Source organism: Cricetulus griseus, chromosome X, assembly GCF_003668045.3.
Source record: "Cricetulus griseus strain 17A/GY chromosome X, alternate assembly CriGri-PICRH-1.0, whole genome shotgun sequence".
Taxonomy (NCBI): domain Eukaryota; kingdom Metazoa; phylum Chordata; class Mammalia; order Rodentia; family Cricetidae; genus Cricetulus; species Cricetulus griseus.
Genome location: NC_048604.1, coordinates 21453204 through 21462099, shown reverse-complemented (window position 1 = coordinate 21462099; position 8896 = coordinate 21453204).

The window sequence follows — 8896 nt, the reverse complement described above, 5'->3', positions numbered from 1 at the left end:
TTTGATCTGAGCTTTCTTTGGGTGAGAAAACCTCAAAGGAAATTGGACAATACTAATAAACCAGGATTTCCCTCTCTGGTGAAAGGAATCTATTCTGCTCTGAAGTGAGGCTTATCCTGCGCACCCTCTGATTGTATTGCAGACTAGTGCTGAAAGGTAAGCAACAGAAGTGCAGAGAGACCCTAGCTTCTTCCTAGGCTCCAGCCCCTAGCAGATGACCTGAGTCAAGCAAGGGATGAGGTTGGTGATGTAAAATGAAGGAGGCAGAACTGAACTGGGAATGCCAGGGCTGTGGAGAGATGGCTGTGTTCCTGGCTTCACAGTACTAAGCATGCTTTTGAAGGATGCCTGACCACAGGGAGTGTGGTGGGTAGGCTGAGGGTGTGGTTAAATAACCACACTGGACATTTTCATGTTCGACACTTCCCTCTCTTTCATGGTCCAACATCCTTATCATCCCAAGTTCTTTCCCACTTCTATTAAACTCCATCTTCATCATAGCCCAAGCCAATAACTGTCATCATCCCTGTGATGACTCTAAGACACCAATGGCAGACAGACTATAAGCCATCTAGTTGAATCTGAATCTCTGACGAATAGAATCGTTTTCTGTCTATCTTATACTATATTTGGGTCACACACTTAGAGAGAGTGTTCTTTATATGAAGTTCAAATTTAACTGGACCATCTGTGTTTCATTTTGTTTATTTCTCTTTTTTTCTTTTGTTTTGTTTCTAAACCTAGCAACCAGACCAAGAAGCTTCCCAGCCCTTCATCCCTTACAAAACCACCAAAACAAACTTACAGACATTCAGATATGTTCATGTCACTCACTCACTATTCAAAAGCCATCCATAATCCCTGCTCTTCCAGGGATCAGGTCCAAGCTTTTCACATGACACACAAGAATATCTCTGCCTGAATGCCTACCAGCCCTCTTCTTCAGCTCCTTCTGGTACCGTGAACCCACATTATACCCACCCATCATACCAAACACCCTGTACTCCCCTAAATGTGCCTCTTTGCATATGGACATATATGTGTCCAATCGCCTGAAGAACTCAAATTCATTCATCCAGAAACCACCATCCCTGGCACGCATGCATGCTCTCTCTCTCTCTCTCTCTCTCTCTCTCTCTCTCTCTCTCTCTCTCTCTCTCTCACACACACACACACACACACACACACAAGACATATAGACCAAAGGATTGGAATAGAGGACTGACCCAGAAATAAACCAAAATACCTACAACTACCAGATCATTGACAAGGGTATCAAACACATACAACAGAAGGAAAAAATGTCCACTTCTTCAGCTGGAGAAACTAGATATGCTCGTGCAGAAGAATGAAACTAGATTCCTCTCTTTCACCCTAATACAAACATCAGTTCAAAGTGGATCAAAGGCCTTAATGTAAGACCTGAAGCTTTGAACCTGCTGTGGGAAGGCATAGATAAAATACCTCATGACCAGGGCACCAATACCACAGGATGTAATACTGAAAACTGACAAATTGGGTTGCGTAAAATCAAGAAACAATCCCTAGAGTCTGAAAGGACAATCTACAAGCTAGGAGAACATCTTTGCCAACTGTGTATAACCCAGGGGATTGCTATCTAAAACATACAAAGAACTGCAAAAAATAAACACCCAAAGCTCCAATTTCCCCCCAATTAATGTGTGTGCCAATGAACTAAATAGTCAATTCTCAAAACAAGAAATACAAATGACCAATAAATAGTTTTAACAAGTATCCGACATCCTTAGCCATCAAGAAAGTACAAGTTAAAATTGCTTTGAGATTCCCTCTCAAGCCAGTTAGAGTGGCTATCCAAAAAAAAAAAAAATGCTGGGACCAGAGAGATTGCTCAGTGGTTAAAACACTTACTGTTCCTGCAGAAGACCAGATGTCAACTTGGCAACTCACAAGCATGTATACTCCAGTTTCAGGGGATCTAACACCCTCCTCTAGCCTGCATGGGTACTAGGCATGCACACAGTGTATTTTCATACAGGAACATAAGCATTCATGTATAGAAAATAAAAACAAATGTTTTAAATGCTAGCAAGGATATGGGAAGAGAAGAACATTTATATGGGAGTGAGCTGGTGTAACTACGAGGTTCCTCAATGCACTGACAATACGACTATTAAATGATCCAGCCCACTCTGGGTATGTGCCCAAAGGACTCTCAGTGATTATCCTTGGAACACTTGAACAACCACGTTATTCACAATAGCCAAAAGAAAGAATATTAATTAATGTACAAATGGAAAAGGAAAGCACAGCATCTATACATTGTAATTTTTTTTCTGAGATTTTTTTTTTCTGAGATGGGGTTTCTCTGTGTAACTTACCTGGCTGTCCTGGAACTCACTCTGTAAACCAGTCTGGCCTCAAACTCAGAGATCCTCCTGCCTCTGCCTCTGCCTCTGCCTCTGCCTCCCAAGTGATGGGACTAAAGGTGTATGTCACCACCGCCTGGCAACACATTACAATTTTACTCAGACATGAATAAGAATGAAATCATACCATGGGAGAATGGATAGGACCTGAAGAACATTACATTAAGTGAAACAAGCCAGACTCAGAAACTCAAATATTTTGTTTTGCCTCATATGCGGAGTATAGATTTTAATCCCCCCGTATGTTCGAGGGGGCTGCATAAGAGACTGTGAGAGAATAATGGAATACAGGCGACACAAAACGCAGAAGGGGCAACAACTCTCTGGAGGGCAAAAGCAAGGGGAGAGCGGGTGAATCAGAAGGGGCATTCCATGGTGAAACCCATCAGTTTGTATGTTAACTTTAAAAATTATTTCAAAATAATTGATCTTGAGGGAATGACAGGTAATACAACGTATTTTTTAATGAAGCTTTAAATAAGCATGATCAAGCCAGGCTCGTTTAATCCCAGCACTCAGGAGGCAAAGACTTTCAGATCTCTCTGAATTCGAGGCCAGGCTGGTCTACAGAGTGAGTTCCAGGATGGCCATGACTGTTACACAGAGAAACCCTGCCTCAAAAAAAAAAAAAAAAAAAAAAAAAAAAAAAAAAAAACACACCAAAACAAACAAACAAAAGCATGTTCTTGCTAAGATCTTCTCCATCTCTCACTGCCTCCCTCAAGCCAAGCACTGCCCAACACAGCATTAAATGGCCCTTTACATTTATTTTACTATTAAAACATCCTATGCGGGTCATCAAGATGGCTCAGCATATAAATGTACCTACACACACACACACACACACACACACACACACACACACCACACCCATAAAAATACTCTTTGTTTTTAATCTATGTTTCTTCTACAAGAGTGTGGCCTCTTTAAAGGAAATATATCGGTGTCCTTCATCTTTGTCACCACAGTGCACAAGCACAGCTCCTGGCCAGCGTGGACCAATCAATAAATTAAGTGTGAGGTGTGAATGAATGAAGAGGTTTGAATGAAGCCTGAATAGGCCACTAGAAGTGACTGCAGTAACAGTAGTGGGCACCAGAGGGCAGAATAAGCTTAGTTTTATCTGGTGGGCGGAGCTGGAGGGGAAATGGTGCCGAAAGCTGACTTGGCTCTCAGCTTCAGTTTCGAGGAGATTTCTGTTTTGTTGTGCTTTGTTTTTAAATCATGGAAACAGGAAACAGGAAGGAACCTTAAGAAAGCAGTTGGATCAATTGCCTCTGTTCACACAGTTGAGAGAAATCTCCCTATTTCGACTTAACTATTTGTTCGCAGGGAATGTAATGGATGCATCCTCTGGCTTACAAAGAATAAATCAGAGAGGTTAGGAGACTTGCTCCAAGTCAGAGAAGCAGTGAATGGCAGTAGCCGACCTGGGGCCAGAGCGCTGCAGGCAAGATCCCATGTCCTCACTGTCTCTCTACGAGGGAGGTGCTGTCCCTAAATTGCAGAAGGAGGGAAGGCACCAAGGTGCTTTGGTAGGGTGGGGCTTGGACCCAGGTCCCAGACCTCCTTTTCGAAGTCCTGGCCTTCCTCACACTCAGAAAACCACTCGACCTTGGGATGCGGACCTGATGTAGCTTTGCAGGAGTCACCTCTGTCTGTTGTAAGGCTGGCTGCTGTGCCAGCCTCAGAACCCTATATCCTCAGCGCCAAATCTCAGAAGGTTCTCATACTGCAACCCCCGGTGGGCGTCTGAGTATCAGCCCAGGCCCTATGGCGGCCAAAAAGAGGCAAGTGAGGTCCTGAGGTGGGAAACTGAGGAAGGCTCTTGCTCACGTGAAGGTGCCACCTGAGATGGTGCAGCAGGGCCATAGCTCAGAGTGTGCACCTCAGAACACTCAGTGCCTAAGAGCTTCACTGGCCTCACCCATAGGCCTGAACCCAGGGATAACGCCGAAACCCCATACCCTAGTCTTTTCTCAGTGCTAGACCAGTCTGGCCTCGGAGGAGAACCTCCAGGAGATGGGGGCTGCTGGAGGTCCTTTAAAAAAAACTTAAGACAGATCCAGGGTAATTGGGGGCTGGGTCTCGCCCCTACTGATTCACTGCAGAGCCTTAATTCAATGGGGAACACGCACGCACGTGTATACCCCCCCCCACGCGCCGCCCTTCTGGGGGCCTAGATGGAGGAGAAGCCACAGTGTTAGGCCAGAGTCTCCCGATCCTATGATGTGCCCAACTTTTCACTTGTATCACGGGGAGGAGACGATGGAAGCCATAGAAAAACTCTTAATGAGCCCTTAGGGAAAGCCTTAGCTCCCCTGCTGTAGAAAGTTCTTCAGCACATTTTTCTTGAGGCTTTCCCTCAGCTTTGAGGCCTAGCGGCTAATTCCAGTGTCTCCAGAAGCCAGCTCACACCTTGCTTGGTGAATGTCCACTCAACAACTCATTGGACCTCGGCTCCAACACCAAAGATTGGAGATGAAATGAGCAAGCGCCATTATGGATCTTGGCTACTTTAGACCCTGTGGAAATAAGGCTCAGCATATCAAATTGCCAGGGTAGAGGCGAAAGGATTAGCAGGGACCCACTTAGCAAGTAAGAGGCACCTTGGAATAAAGAAAACAAGTTGGGTTTGCTCACTGGATACACCCCCCACCCCCTATCCCCCACCCCCTATCTCCCACCCACCCCCCACCCCCATGCTGCCGCCTTTGCACTTACATATCAAGAAACTCCAAGCTTTGGTTTCCTTGTCTATAAACTACACAAATACCTCAGGAATGTAGTAAAGATTAGATGAGATTATAGATGCAGGCAACCAATTTAAACTGTAGAGTCCTGTCCAAAGGGGTAAGGGTTTTTTTTTTTTTTTTCATGCATTAGTGTTTTGCCTGCATAAGAGCATCTGGTCCCCCTGAACAGGAGCTACAGGCAGTTGTGAGCTGCCATGTGGGTGCTGGGAATTGAACCCCGGTCCTCTGGAAGAGCAGCCAGTGCTCTTAACCACACTGAGCCATCTCTATAGCCCATCAGTAAGTTTGAATTAGCTAAAAGCAGCCATCCCTCCCCTCCAAGACCTTGCAGGTCATATAATACTTGAAGGAAATTTGAAGTCCATTTGTCTACTTTAGCTTTTGTTTTGGAACAATTCAAGACAGGTTATGATGGGGTCTGAGCTTCTGGGAACCGCAGAGGGTGGAGAGTAGGATCAAGGCCTGGAAATCAGAAATGCTTGCTTTCCAGCTAGGCCATATGCTGGCTACCTGTGCAAGTCTAGCTAAGTCACTTCCCTGGATGCAAAGCGGGGATGCTAGCCACACCTCCCTCTGGGACTAGGATGGTCAGATGAGATAGACTAGAAACAAAATGAGCCAGTACCATGCTCAGGAATTAGTGTCCTTAGTGGACATTAGTTATAATGTGTGTTACTAAGGTCCATGAGCATTCTAAAAGAAGGTTTCCTTGGGGGTCAGGGGCAGCTTGGGTTTGAGCTCAACTTTGAATGAAGAAAAGAATTTGGAAAGCCTCCTCCGAAGGAAGAAGATTCATATAGGTGAGTCCTGACAAAAAATTAAACAAGACCCCCAATTTAAATTCCAACCTTTCTCATGAATGTTCTAAAGAAGTGATTCTCACCCTTCCTAATGCTGTGACCCTTTAATACAGTTCCTCATGTCGATGGTCTAGACAGTGGTTCTCACCCTTCCTAATGCTGTGACCCTTTAATACAGTTCCTCATGTGGATGGTCTAGACAGCGGTTCTCACCCTTCCTAATGCTGTGACCCTTTAATACAGTTCCTCATGTTGATGGTCTAGACAGTGGTTCTCACCCTTCCTAATGCTGTGACCCTTTAATACAGTTCCTCATGTGGATGGTCTAGACAGTGGTTCTCACCCTTCCCAATGCTGTGACCCTTTAATACAGTTCCTCATGTGGATGGTCTAGACAGTTGTTCTCACCCTTCCTAATGCTGTGACCCTTTAATACAGTTCCTCATGTGGATGGTCTAGACAGTGGTTCTCACCCTTCCTAATGCTGTGACCCTTTAATACAGTTCCTCATGTGGATGGTCTAGACAGTGGTTCTCACCCTTCCTAATGCTGTGACCCTTTAATACAGTTCCTCATGTGGATGGTCTAGACAGTGGTTCTCACCCTTCCTAATGCTGTGACCCTTTAATGCAGTTCCTCATGTTGATGGTCTAGACAGTGGTTCTCAACCTTCCTAATGCTGTGACCCCTTACTACAGTTCCTCATGTGGATGGTCTAGACAGTGGTTCTCACCCTTCCTAATGCTGTGACCCTTTAATACAGTTCCTCATGTGGATGGTCTAGACAGTGGTTCTCACCCTTCCTAATGCTGTGACCCTTTAATACAGTTCCTCATGTGGATGGTCTAGACAGTGGTTCTCACCCTTCCTAATGCTGTGACCCTTTAATACAGTTCCTCATGTGGATGGTCTAGACAGTGGTTCTCAACCTTCCTAATGCTGTGACCCTTTAATACAGTTCCTCATGTTGTAGTGACCCCCAACCATAACATTATTTCATTTCTACTTCATAATCGTAATTTTGCTACTGTTATGAGTCATAATGTGAATATTTTTGGAGACAGAAGTTTGCCAAAGGGGTGGTTACCCACAGGTTGAGAACCGCTGGCCTCAAGCATTGGGCATGTGAGTGGCATGGCCCAGGAGACCACAACAATGAGAGAGAAATCGTAAGAAAGTTGAAGCAGCAGCGCAGGTCTACTGCTCTTGAGAGATATCCAAACCTCCTCACGGGGCAGCAGAGGACTAACTGTGGGCTACACTGTACAGTCTGCTTCCTGCTTTGTGACCAGGAAGGCGCCCATGCCCTGGCCGGTCCTTTCAGCCCTTCCCTGAAAAGCAGCCCTGAAGAATGAATGGGCTTTTGGGTCTCAGAAGATGAAGGCATGACCGCTGCTAAGGAAGCGGTATGCATTTGAATGGAGCTTTTCTGGAAACAATGCCTTACCTCCCCCTACGTTCCATCTTGTGAACAGCTCCAGCTCTGCTCTTGTTTTCATATTTGAAATGTTGAGGGATTCCTTGAGGCGTTTAAACAGTCACTGTTTGCTGCATCCAGGGAGCCAAGAAGCAAAGCTTAAGTGTCTTAATTCCTAGGACCTGTGACCCTCCCCACCCCTCCCCCAGCTCAGTCTGTACTTGTTTGGATAGCAGTGGTGTGCCATGTCCTTTTCTCTGCAAACTGTATACAGAAGGTCAAGCTACAATAACAGACACCCTGAAATCAAGGTGAGCTACACAGGAAGGGCCCCTTTCTTCCTCACAGTCTAGCAAAGGTTGAAGAAGAACTAGGGAGGCTATCTGAAACCAGTAGCCTCCAAGAATTCCAGACTAGAGCAAAAGAGACCAGGAGACACACGGAGCTAGAGCTCAGGCTACCACAGCAAACAGCTAAAGTAACAACCATTTGGCACCCATTCTCAGTTCTGAAGGCACACAAGTCCACCATCGATGTACTAGAAGGTTCTGTGTCTACAGAGGGCCAGCTTCCTGTCTTGGAAATGGTGTCTTCACTGTATCTTCACTTGACAAAGAGAAAGGTCCCCTCTGATAAGGGCGCTAATTGTACTGCGTTAGGGCCCCCACCTTTCTGAACCCATTTACCCTGAGTTCTTTGCTCCAGATCCAGACACTCTAAAATAGCTTCCAAATATTTTGAGGTATACCATCCAGTCCATAAGAACATAGTAACTCCTGATACTGTGTCCCAGTAAGAGCTCACAGTACTCCCATTGGTTCTTTCTCAGTTACAACTCTTATATTGCCTAAACTTAACTGCAAGGGATGCTGGGAAATTATAGGGTAAGAGAAGAATATTGGTTGCATATAATGTTTACCATATACTGAGTCTTGCAGAGTTTTTGAAGGTCAAAGGACAATTCCGAGATGTCAGGTAGGAAACTCACAAAGAGAGAGGGGGGCGATTGTCTGTCACATAGTTTCAAAGAGTAAATAAACCAGGTGTGGTGACACACTTGCCTATAATCCCAGAATTTGGAGGCCGAGTCAGAAGGATTATAAATTCAAGGCCAACCTGAACTACACAGTGAGACTGTCATCTTTAACAAATAATAATAATAATAATAATAATAATAATAATAATAATAAAGCAGCCAGGATGTCCAACATGACTTGGAATGGGGTTTTTGTGGAGAGGGTGAAGTGTGGGGCACTCGTTCCTGTGTTTGGTATATTTTGAAGTTACAATGTCTCCTACTCAGTGTGAGGACACATTTCACCATAGATGTATCAACAGTCACTCAAGAAATTCAGAAGAATTTGTCAAAGACTAGGCTTACCATTAATGCATAGACTATCACATACTGCAACACTCTCTCTCTCTCTCTCTCTCTATCTATCTATCTATCTCTATCTCGCTCTGTCTCTCTCTCCCTCCCTCCCTCCAATTATTCACCACCACTACAAACCAACC